The sequence below is a fragment of the Euprymna scolopes genome, chromosome 11 (assembly GCF_053919585.1).
Source record: "Euprymna scolopes isolate OS-2025 chromosome 11, ASM5391958v1, whole genome shotgun sequence".
Taxonomy (NCBI): Eukaryota; Metazoa; Mollusca; class Cephalopoda; order Sepiida; family Sepiolidae; genus Euprymna; species Euprymna scolopes.
In genome coordinates, this window is record NC_136492.1 from 93,104,733 (window position 1) to 93,116,901 (window position 12,169).

Genomic DNA, 12,169 nt, shown 5'->3' on the forward strand with positions numbered 1-12,169 from the left:
TACGTAAAAAATATATAACAGATTTTACTGTATTTTTTTACTACACGTAAACAGTAAAATCTCGGTAGTTTTTTACTATCAAATCCATCGTAGTTTACAACCCCTTCCCTCTCTAAAAAAAAAATTGAGATTCTATTTTTTTGTTGTTTATTTTTTGTCGATTACACGTAAACAATCTGAAAAAATATCCGCATAAATGTTTTTTTTTTAATTTTAAGAGTGCTTATTTAAATTGGCTCTTATATCGGCAATTAAAAGTCAAGGAAAATCTTATAATGTATGTACTCGTTACAAAACGAAGATGTCATATTCCAAAATTACGTAAATCGATCAAATAGCTTTTTTTTTTAAACTAAGAAAATAAAAATTTACGATTTTTTTTGTGATTTTACTACTTAAACATATTGAACGTAAAGCTGATTTTTCACCTCAACACTTCGATTTGTTGTCCCTCCCTTTTTTTTTTTTTTTTTTTATTCCATCGGATTCAACCAAGACCGACGAAAATACTACGACTCGCTTCGTCATAAAATTTGATTTTCTTGAATAAAAAAAAAAATACTTGATCGATTTATGTAATTTTTAGAATATGACATCTTCACTCTGTAACGAGTACTTACACCATAAGACTATTCTGTATTTTCTTCACTTTTAATTGCCACCACAAGTGTCAATTTGAGCTAGTATCATTTTAACTTGCGTGGGGAAGGAGAGGCAAGCACAAAAATAATGAGGGAGGGCAATTTTTTTCTATAATAAAGTACGGAAACAATATTTGGTAAAATCCCTTCAAAGCATATTGAGGTTATATGAGAAAATAAAGCTGTGTAGGCATTACAAATGTTTCTTTTAGAAAATCATGATTAAAATGTGTATGTGACATGTCAGGTGTAAATAGTTAATGAAGAATATGAGATATGACGGATGTTCAATAGATGGACAGGGACAGGTGATCAAAAAGTCAGATGGAGTGTACTGTACCGGAAACGGAAAACTCGGAAATTCTAAAAGAAACGAAACAATTTTATTTTATATTTATGTAGAATAAATGCTGCTGCTGCTGAGCAGCAGCAACAGCAACAACAACAACAAGATAGAACATACAACATACAAAATACTTTAAGTTAAATTAACTTTTTTTTCAAATGTTTTTTTTTTTTATGTAGAATAAATGCACTGCACGGCACGCGATGCAACATTATTTGTTCCCACTTATAAAGTGCTAATCTGGACTTTAGCACCAATTTTCCTGTTAATAACTATAATCTCCGGCAACCGCCCCCCCCCAAAAAAAAACTCGGTCAAACAAAATATAGCCATCCAAAAATAAAAAAGGGTACTCCTTGGACGTTGAGTTCCATGGCAACCAACAGAAAAATTTAATGGGTAAATGTTTACTTTAACTACAACAGAACACTAACACTGACCAATAAAATTTGTTTTTACCCGAAGGTTATCAAAGACAGTGCTCTGATCACGCTTCTTTTATGGCACTGTCGCACAGATTAACGACAAAACTGTTTTGGCACGCAAATCTGAATCTTCTGGGCCACAAGTCCTTGTTTCAACAAGACAACTTTAACATCCAACATGTCTACAGCCGCATTCACATTACAACAAAAACACACACTCATGTTTGCAAATACATATCAACATGACTTACTTTTAAACACTTTATACGTATGTATGAATATTCGGCAAAATGGGCTTTCATAGGTTGAATAGCCAAAATGGCCGACCGATGTTGACGTCAGGTGGAAACAAAAATTGCGAAATGCGAATATAGGAATAAAATGTGTTTTAATAGTTTTTGATGCAAAAAAAGAAGAAAAAAAGAAAGAAAACTTACTTTTTTTTTTTGCATCTTTTCCTTTTCAGACAAAGTTTTATCGAAATCTTTTGCATTTAATGAGAATTTGAATAAAATAAAGAAAACATAGCAAAAGAAAAAAAGTTGTGAGTAAATGTTTATATTAAATGGGTTCATCCATCACAAGATTAGTTTATTTGTGTAAATTAAAATTTTGGAGAATATTATTGTAATTATTTTTAATTTTTACTTTTTCTAAGATTAACATTTATTTAAAAAAGTAGTTGCAACTTTTTTTTCTTTAACTTCAGAAGTAAGACGAGATAAAATGATATAAAATGAAATAACAAACAAAAGTTTTGTGCAATTACAAAATAAATATTTTATTTACAAATTCGAATTTATCTGGGCTGACGTTATCCACCTGATAGTCAGGGACCCAAACCTTGGATTAACCACTAAGGAGGCTGTCCTATGAGCAGGTGCAAAGTACTGGGGCTGCTGTATTGCCATTTGATGAATGGATTCTGGACCATGGAGTAGCTTCTGGTGGGGCCTCTCGATGCCATATTAGTGGGTAATTGTTATAGATTTACCTTTTCATGTTCTACAAAAAAAATATATATTCTTTTTCTCTCTTAGTTTCCCTCTCTGTCCTGCTTTAAGCAAGTCTGACGACCTAGTCCACAAATTCCAAAACTCCATCATGACAAGTTTCAAGAAAAATACACGATTAAACCCGGATCTCCAACTTCCAATGTAGACTCCTTCTCCAACATCAAGGGCATACGTTCTAACCTTCCAGAGGTTGAAACCCAATTACAGGAGACTAAACCAGACCTATTATTTCTGGCATTGGACAGACTATTTCCTTAGATGAGTTTGCAATTAAAGGATACTTTAACTTAACTTCCAAATCTGATCTCCAAGATCGCCATGGGCATGGAATATGTGCCTATATTAAAGATGGCTTTCTGTGTGGTAAGGACATCTCCAGAGAAGATCCTAACTTACCATATATGTGCTTTCGGGTTGCATTTGCTCAAACTACTGAGTTTATATTTGCTCTCTATCACCGCCACAACAGCGGAGTTACTATATTTAAAAGCATATTGAGAAAATTGACCACGCCCTATCTGCTTATCCTTCAGCTAACATTCACGTATGTGGAGACTTCAATGTTCACAATGTGGAATGGTTGACCCACTCAAACAAGACCGATGATGAGGGGAGGTTCTATCATGATTTCTCCAGTGCTTATAACCTCACTCAGATTGTTCATGAATCCACCCATGTGCCCGACACTGACGGCCAGTATGCGAGTCTCCTAGACCTTTTTCTCACAACTTCCCCTGAACTATGTTCAGTTTCCATTCTGTCTCCTCTTGGATCTTCCGACCACTCTGTTGTATCAATTAAGATAAAAATGAAATGTAATAAGTCCCCAGACGTACCTCTCCATTGTACAGTATATCGATACACTATGGCTGACTGGGATAGTTTCCGTACATTTATATCAGATCTACCTTTGCATTCCATCTTTAAAAAGGATGTGTCCTCTATAGTATTAGACCTGACGGAATCGTTAATTGTAGGTATAGACCGTTTCATACCCTCAAAAAAGTTCCAGCAAAAACCTAACAGCCAGCGATGGTTCTCTCCAGAATTTTCTGCTGCCATTGCGCACAGAAATCACTTTTTCCATTGCTTCCAATGTAATAAATGTATTGAGACTAAAGCCACGCCGCTTTCAGGACTGCCAGCAACCCTTGTAAGAAAGTAATAAAGAATGCAAGAGAGTTGTATGCTCAGTCCGTCAAGTCCAAAGTAGCTGAGCAACGGGTTGGTTCCCACCAGTTTTGGCAAATAGCAAACAGAATCCTGAACAGACGCGTGTGCTCTATCCCAACTATCATCAATGGACCTGAGGTAATCTCGTCAGCATTAGACAAAGCCAAACTCTTTGCCAAGAACTTTGCAGCTAATTCTATCCTTTGCAACCAAGGCCGCCAACCCTTAATATTTCCTCCTGTATCGGAAAACATGCTATGTGATATACAAATATCTGTACGTGATGTGGCCAAGCTAATCAAAAACCTTGATTCCAGTAAAGCAACCAGCCCTGACGGTATTCAAATTATAGTACTCAAAAAACTTCAACCAGAACTAGCGCCCATACTTACAAAACTGTTTAAACGTTGTCTCAAAGAGAATTGCTTCCCAACACCCTGGAAATTCTCATCAGTATGCCCTGTATTTAAGAATTCAGGTGATCACTCATCCTCCTCTCAGTACAGGCCTATAAGTCTGTGTTAAATAGAGAAGTAATCAACCATCTCAGCAAAAATAACCTTCTTAGTGACACACAATATGGTTTCCGTTCTACTAGATCTACAGCAGATGTGCTAACAGTTATATCTCATAGGATTAGCCAATCTCTCGATGAACGCAACCTTTCTAGGGCAATTGCTCTTGACATATCAGAGGCCTTTGATAGAGTATGGCATATAGGTTTACTTCACAAGATCTCCAGCTATGGTATAGCTGGAAATGTCTTCTCAATTATTAAATCATTTCTCTCTGATAGGTTCATAAAAGTAGTAGTTGATGGGCAAAAATCAGAAGCTCACAGTATTAATGCTGGAGTCCTTCAAGGGTTCATCCTGAACCCAACTCTTTTCCTGATCCACATTAATAATCTTCCAAGTCCCATTCTTACATTATTCGTAGACATGTATGCTGATAACACTACCATCTATGGTAGCACATCTAAGTCCGTAAACGACCAAGTTCTCTCTGATTCTCTCTCTTCTGATCTTGAGCACGTGGTACAATGGGGAAAGGAGTCGCTGGTTAATTTTAATACATTTAAAACCAAGCTTCTATCTTTGCATCATCAATGTCCTGATCCACATATGGCATCAATTGAAATGAATGGCTCTCATCTTGGGGAGGCCTCATGTTTTGACAAACTTCTGGGCTTGATCTTTACTCCTGATCTGAAATAGAACATGTACATCAAATCTGGTGGAATCCTTCTATCGATCCAGTAGATATATCACTGCTGATACAATTCTCTATCTATATAAGAGCCAGGTACGTCCAAGGATGGAGTATTGTTGTCACATCTGGGTAGGAGCTGCTAGAAAGGACTTGTCCTGCCTTGATAGAGTTCAGAATACACTTCATAGCCTCGTAAGAGATGTCCTTTTCTCTTCCCTGCAACCTCTATCTCACAAAAGAGATGTTGCGAGTTTATCTCTGCTTTATCATTATTTCCATGGCAATATATGGTTCCCCCCCCCTCGCCAAACTATCCCAAGAAACACTCGTCTAGCTGAAAACACTATCAATAATTCCCCCCCCTTTATCTGTGCCTAAACCTAAGCGTAGATTCCATGAACAAAGCTTTTGTCTTAGAACTGCATGCCTGTGGAATTGTCTTCCGTTTTCCTGCTTTCCAGCTGACTACAATATGGTTGTCTTCAAGTCCAATGGAAACAAGTTCTTGATGAACCGTTCCACTTAAGTTAAATTTACCGAATTCCCATTTTTAACTGCATCACTCACTTCTCTTCCCACGCGCGAACAAACAATAGTGATCCGAACATGAGATGAACACACATTTCCTTTTTTTTCTACACTACCAGTCCTGCAACAAACAATGGTTACACCCGTGCGGACATGAACACGTGTTACACCTAAAACATTCACTTTTCAACAGTAAATAAACGACACGTTTATCTATTCCAGCAATTGAGTTTTTGTTTCCTTCATTTCATTCGTTTCGTTATTTTTCTTTTGTAACGGGATTAGTATGTATATATATCCTAGTTCTCTACAAGGCGCCAATCCACCATACAACTAATAAAGTAGACACAAGGCAAAAACGTAACGGCAATAGCAAAGAAGGATGACAAACGCAGACGATCGGTTAAAGATGACGTGTATCGTGTTTTATTTTTACTAAGAAAAAAGGTAAAATATACGAATGAAATGAAATGAACAGCAAATGGATTCAGGATCAGCTGAGAAATGGCATTTTATGGATTGAGATTCTTGAGTCCTTGAGGCAGGAACTTGTAACTAGACGTCAGTGAGCACTCGTACGAGTAGCTGAACGTCAGTGAGTACTAGAGCAGGTAGCCGGGCGTCAGTGGGCACTGGAATGGGTAGCTGGATGTTGGTGGGTACTAGTATGGTTTAGCCGGACGTCAGTGGGTGTTGGAGCAGGTAAACGGACATCAGTGAGCATTGGAAAAAAGTAGCTGAAGGCTAGTGGGCACTGGAACAGGTAGCCGGACGTCAGTCCGCACTGATACATTTAGACAGACGTCAGTGGATGCTGGTATAGGTGACTGGACGTCAGTGGGTGCTGGAGCAGGTAACCGAACGTTAGTGGGCACTGGAACAGGTTGGAACTGGAGCTGCAGGAGTGATCTGGAGAGGCGATAGAGATACTGCAGGAGTGACCTGAAAGCCATAGGAATAAGCTGGAGTCACTGGAAGTGAGCAGGAGTTGAAGCAAGTTCAGGAATTCAGGAACTGGAGTGACAGTCTCTAAGGGGGAGACCCAGAAGGCAGGCAGCAGTAGAGAGTGGAGTGTTCATCACGTTCTGACACCCTTGGCCCATACAGTGATAATGCTGACTTGACTCTCATCGAGTCGAGATGGGAGTGCTCCTAGCTTCCGAGCCGAACTGGAAATTTGCTGTGAAAGTCACTAGATTTATGGAGAGCCATTTCTGATACAGGCTTCATGGCCAGTGATAGTGTCGCTAAACAATGAATGACTAACTAAGTTTACATAATATTATTTACAGTTAAAAGTGTCTTTGGCGTTTATTAACCATATTTATTTTAAGCTAGGTTCGAAATAATAGTCCTTTGTTTTTGTTTAGTTTGTGAAAGATGAAGTTTTTTGTTTTCTTTGTTGTTTGAGAATGGTTGTTGCTATTTTTAGCACATGTGGTCATGGTATATTTCCAGGAGCATTGAGTTTCACCTGATGGCGTGTTTTTGTTTACAATATGGGAGTGGTAAGCTGGCAAACCATGACAGTGCTTCCTATCCAAGAAGCTGGATTCCTACCATATTTAAAATTGACCTCATGTCTAACTTTGTTAGGTGCTTTAGGTAATGTAAAATTTTCAAACGAACAAAAAGTTCCTAATTTAATTTTTATTGACTTTTATTTAAGGTTTGTTCAGAATGTTATTCATAAAAATTGCATTTTTAAAAAATTAATAAAATTTGATCATCATCACCACCACCACCACCACCACCACCACCACCACCACCACCACCACCACCACCACCACCACCACCACCACCATCATCATCATCATCATCATCATCATCATCATCATCATCACGTAGTTGCAGTGAAGATGACTAGTCAAGATTGCAGTGCTTTATCCTACAGTGTTGTACCATTCCATACTCAGTGTTGAAAATTTCCCCACAAGTATTGTATGAGTAATTACCAGCATTGTACCTTTGGTAATGTTTTTGTTCAGACCTGGCCTTAATTTTTGCCTCTATTTCTGCCTTTTCTTTGGACTACTGCGCCAGCAACTTCAGTCTGCTGCTAGCTCTTCCCAATTTTATGTGTTCATATTCATTGCATTTAGGTAATGCATTGTCACATCCTTGTAGTGGAGTTTTGGCCCACTAATCTTTCTGTGCCCAGAAATTTCTGGATGACGTTCCATAGCCTTTCTTTCATAGGGACACTGCAAGGCCGCAGTGGGGTGTGATTTTAGAGTTTCCTACTTTTAGCCTTACCCCAGCCAAAAGTAACTCACAAGGCAGTGAGTCAAGGATTGGTTGAGCCAGGGTGTGTCCACATGTTGGAGAGGCAGAGCACTCAACCTCTGGGGTTCCTGATGCTCCAAGATCCATTGACATTTAACCTGGAGCCGCAAGGCATCAATATCAATGTATAGTCACAAGGAGACATGTCAAGGATCTAGATGTGTAAGAGGTTGTGTACTGGCAGGGAAAAATCACGCTCTCAGTTTTCTTTTCACACTGTGGCTAGTCTGCGATGAGAGCTGAAAGCAGAAGTTCATGCAATGCAAGTCCTTAATCCTAACACTAACACACTAAACACATCAACACATCTTGTGTTATATATAGACACACACACACATACACGTATAAATTTAAAACTAATAATAAAAAAGAAAAATATGGTTTACTTGTACTGCTCAGTTATTCTTTCTTTTCAGAAAATTACCGAATTTATCATTATACAGTTCTTTCTTCATTGCACACTCATGGTTAATATCATACTGTTCACAGAAAATCAATTATTTCTTCCAGAATATTTAATTTCTAGGATATTAACGGTTTTGGTTTTGGTTTTGCCATTTTCATAGTAGAAGCCTGATTGTGATTTTATGTCTTTTATCACTTGATAGAATGGTATAATTTTTGGTTGCCATTGGAGTCTTCCAGTTTGTTTTATAAAGGCTTGATATGCAGGTGTTTCTGGAGACAATCTCATTAAATGACCAAACAATGGAACTCTTGAATATAACATCATTATATGTTTTTGTTTCCATGCAAATGTGGACGTCTTTGGCTAAGAGGCCAGCTGATTTGGATGACTCGTCTTAGTAGCTTCTTTTGAAAACGATTAATTATTGTTTGGGTCAGTATCCACTAGTGTTGGGACGTTTAATCAGAATTGGAAAAATCTAATTTTTTTTTTCTTACAAAGGAGTCACCACTTATCAAGGCTCGGAAGCCACTCGAGGAGAAGGGTTAATGAATGTACAGTGCTCAAGGGGAACATGTCGTAGTCATCATTAGTAGTGGAAATTTCGTAAATTGGATTACTTAAGGGGATGTCTCATTAATAATTTGTTTACATTCGACTTGAAGACAACTATATTGTAATCAGTTGGAAAGCAAGAAAATGGAACAAAGTTCCACAGGCATGCAATTCTAAGAAAAAAATCTTTGTTCATGGAATCTACGTTTAGGTTTAGGTACAGCTATAAAGGTGAGGGAAATTATTGATAGTGGTTTCAGTAAACGAGTGTTTTTCATGCGTCAGTAGAGGGGGGGTGCGTAAATAGGAGCTCAGAATGGCACCTGCCATGAAAATAACAATAAAGCAGAAACAGGCTCGCAACATCTCTTCTTTGGGAAAGAGGTTGCAGAGAAAAATCTTCACTAAGCTACGAAGTCTATTTTGAACTTTGTCAAGACAGGATAAGCTGCTTCTAGCAGCTCCTGCTCAGATGTGGCAACAGTACTCCATCCTTTGATATACTTGGCTCTCATATAGGTAGAGAATTGTATCAACAGTAAGATATTTACTAGAGCGGTAGAACGATCCCACCATTTTTCCAGCAGCCTTGGCAACGGATTTGATGTATGTGTTCCATCTCAGATCAGGAGTAAAGGTCAGACCTAGAAGTTTGTCAAAACTTGGAGCCTTCCTAAGATGAGAGCCATTCATTTCAATTGATGCTAGACGGGGATCAGGACATTGATGTAAATATAGAGGCTTGGTCTTAGATGCATAAAAATTAAGCAGCTACCTCTTTCCCTATTGCATCACGTGATCAAGATCAGAGGAGAGAAAATCAGAGAGAATTTGGTTGTTTACTGCCTTTGAAGTGTTGCTATAGATGGTAATGTCGTCAGCATAAATGTCTACAAATGATCTTAGGATTTGATTTGGAAGATCATTGATGCAGATTAGGAAGAGAGTTGGGCCCAGGATGGGCCCCTGATGGACTCCAGCATCTGTTGTAGATCTAGCAGAATGGAAACCATATTGCATGTCACTGAAGCACAGGAGACTGATTGGTCTGTATTGAGAGGGAGATGAGCGATCACCTGGATTTGTAAATATGGAGCATACTGATGAGATTTTTCAGGGTGTTGGGAAGCAATGTTCCTTAAGACAATGCTTAAATAGCTTTGTAAGTATGGGAGCTAGTTCTAGTCAAAGCTTTATCAGCATAATAGGAATGCGATAAGGACCAGTTGCTTAACTGGAATCAAGGTTTTTGATTAGCTTAGCAACATCACGGCCTGATATTTATATGCCGCATAGCATGTTTTCAGACACAGGAGGAAATACAGGGGTGTTGGCATCCTGGATCACATAGGGTAGAATTAACTGCAAAGTTTTTGGCAAAAACTTTGGCTTTGTCTGATGCTGACGAGATTACCTCAGGTCCAGATAGTTGGGATAGAGCCCACACTTCTATTCAGAACCCTGTTTGTTATTTGCCAAAATTAGTGGGAACCAAGTCGTTGCTCAGCTACATTGAACTTGACGGACTGAGCATACAACTCTCTTGCGTTCTTTATTACTTTTTTACAGTGGTTGCTGTCAATCCTGGAGGTGGCTTTAGTCTCAGTTCATCTATTATGTTGGAAGCAATGGAAATAGTGATTTCTGTGCACTATGGCAGCAGCACATTCTGGAGAGAACCATGGCTGATTGTTTGCTGGAATCTTTTGGAAGTATGAAGCTGTCTATAACTACAATTAACCATTCTGTGAGGTCTGATACTCTGGAGGACACATTCTTTTACAACATGGAACAAAGAGGTAGATCTGATTTAAATATATGAAAGCTATCCCATCAGCCATAGAGTATCGATATACTGTACAATGGAGAGGTATATCGAAGAACTTATTACATTTTGTTTCTATCTTAATGAAGACAACCATGTGGTCAGAAGACCCTGATGGGGGCAGAATGGAAGACTAACATATCTCAGGGCAAGTTGTGAGAAAAAAGTCTAGGAGACTTGCATAATGACCATCAGTGTCAGGCACATAGTTGGGTTCGTGAACAATCTAAGTTAGGTCATATCAATCGAGAAATCATGACAGAACCTCCCCTCATCATCTGTCTTGTTTGAGTGTGCTAACCATTCCACATTGTGAACATTAAAGTCTCCACAGACATGAATGCTAGCCGAAGGATGAGCAGATAGGATTTGTTCAATTTTCTCATATATGCTCTTAAAGATAGTAACTCTGCTGTTAATGTCCATACCACATGGCAAGCCATCTCTAATGTAGGCACATATTCCATGCCTATGTTGATCTTGGGGATGTTAAATTAGAATATCTTTTAATTATGAACTCATCTAGGAAAATAGTTGGTCCAATGCCAGTTTCACTTAGGAAGAATAAGTCTGGTTTGGTCTCCTGTAATTGGATTTCAACCTCTGGAAGGTTGAAACATAGACCCCTGATGTTAGAAAAGGAGACACGGTAGTGGGGGGGGGTCTATATTGGAAGGTGGAGTTCTGGGTTTAACCATGTATTCTTTCAGGAGACTTTTCATGATGTAGCTAAGTATCGGAATAGATATCTTAATCAGAAAAATTTTGCATATTTTCCAATGCCAAAAACGATTCTTGTCAATAGGACAATATCATAAGAATCGTTAGTAGAGGAAATTTGGTAAATTGGATTACTTAAAGGTACGGATTATCAAGAACTTGTTCACATTGAACTTGAAGACGACCATATTATAGTCAGTTGGAAAGCAGGGAAACGGAAGAGAGTTCCACAGGCGTGCAGTAGTAAGTTTAGGTTTAGGCACAGATAAAGAGTGGGGGAATTATTGATAGTGTTTTCAGCTAGATGAGTGTTTTTCATGAAAGTCAGGCAAGGGGAGACCATAGGTTGGAGCTCCGATGAGCACTTTATCATGAAAATAGCAATAAAGCAGAGGCAGGCTCGCAGTCTCTTCTGTGGGAAAGAGTTTGCAGGGAAGAGAAAAGGACTATGAAGTTTATTTTGAACTCTAAATTTGTATTATTTTATTCCCATCTTGGTTGTTATTTTTACATTTTGATTGATGTAAACTTTGAAAACAAAACTTTGAAGGAGATATTTTGAAAATAACAACGAAGATGTAAACAATAAAAAAAAAAAAATAGAAAAAAAACCGATACAAAGTTTCATTTATCTATTCTATAAATTGATGAATCTCACCACCCAATGCGCCATTTCTTGGCCGTGTGCTGCATAGGTAAAGAAACCTGTCAAGTACTTCCAATCATATTCCAGTAACCAAGATATTTGGCTCAGTGTCCAGTTCGACCGATGCAGGAATAAACGCCACTTTGGTCTTAGTAAGGCTAGTTGTACAATCAAATGCTATACACAAAGCTGACAATGATGTGCTGCACGTCAGTCTTTCTGTATGCAAAGAAGTCGGCACAGTTTGTATAAAAAAAGACCTCTTTGCTCAGTCGGTAAAGTTTTATAATTCAGAAGTGAGGGATAATTTGGTATTCATAAGCATTATAATTAAAGTTGTAATTAACGGTTCAGCTGATTCCATGTTTGAAATCATGTGAAACTATG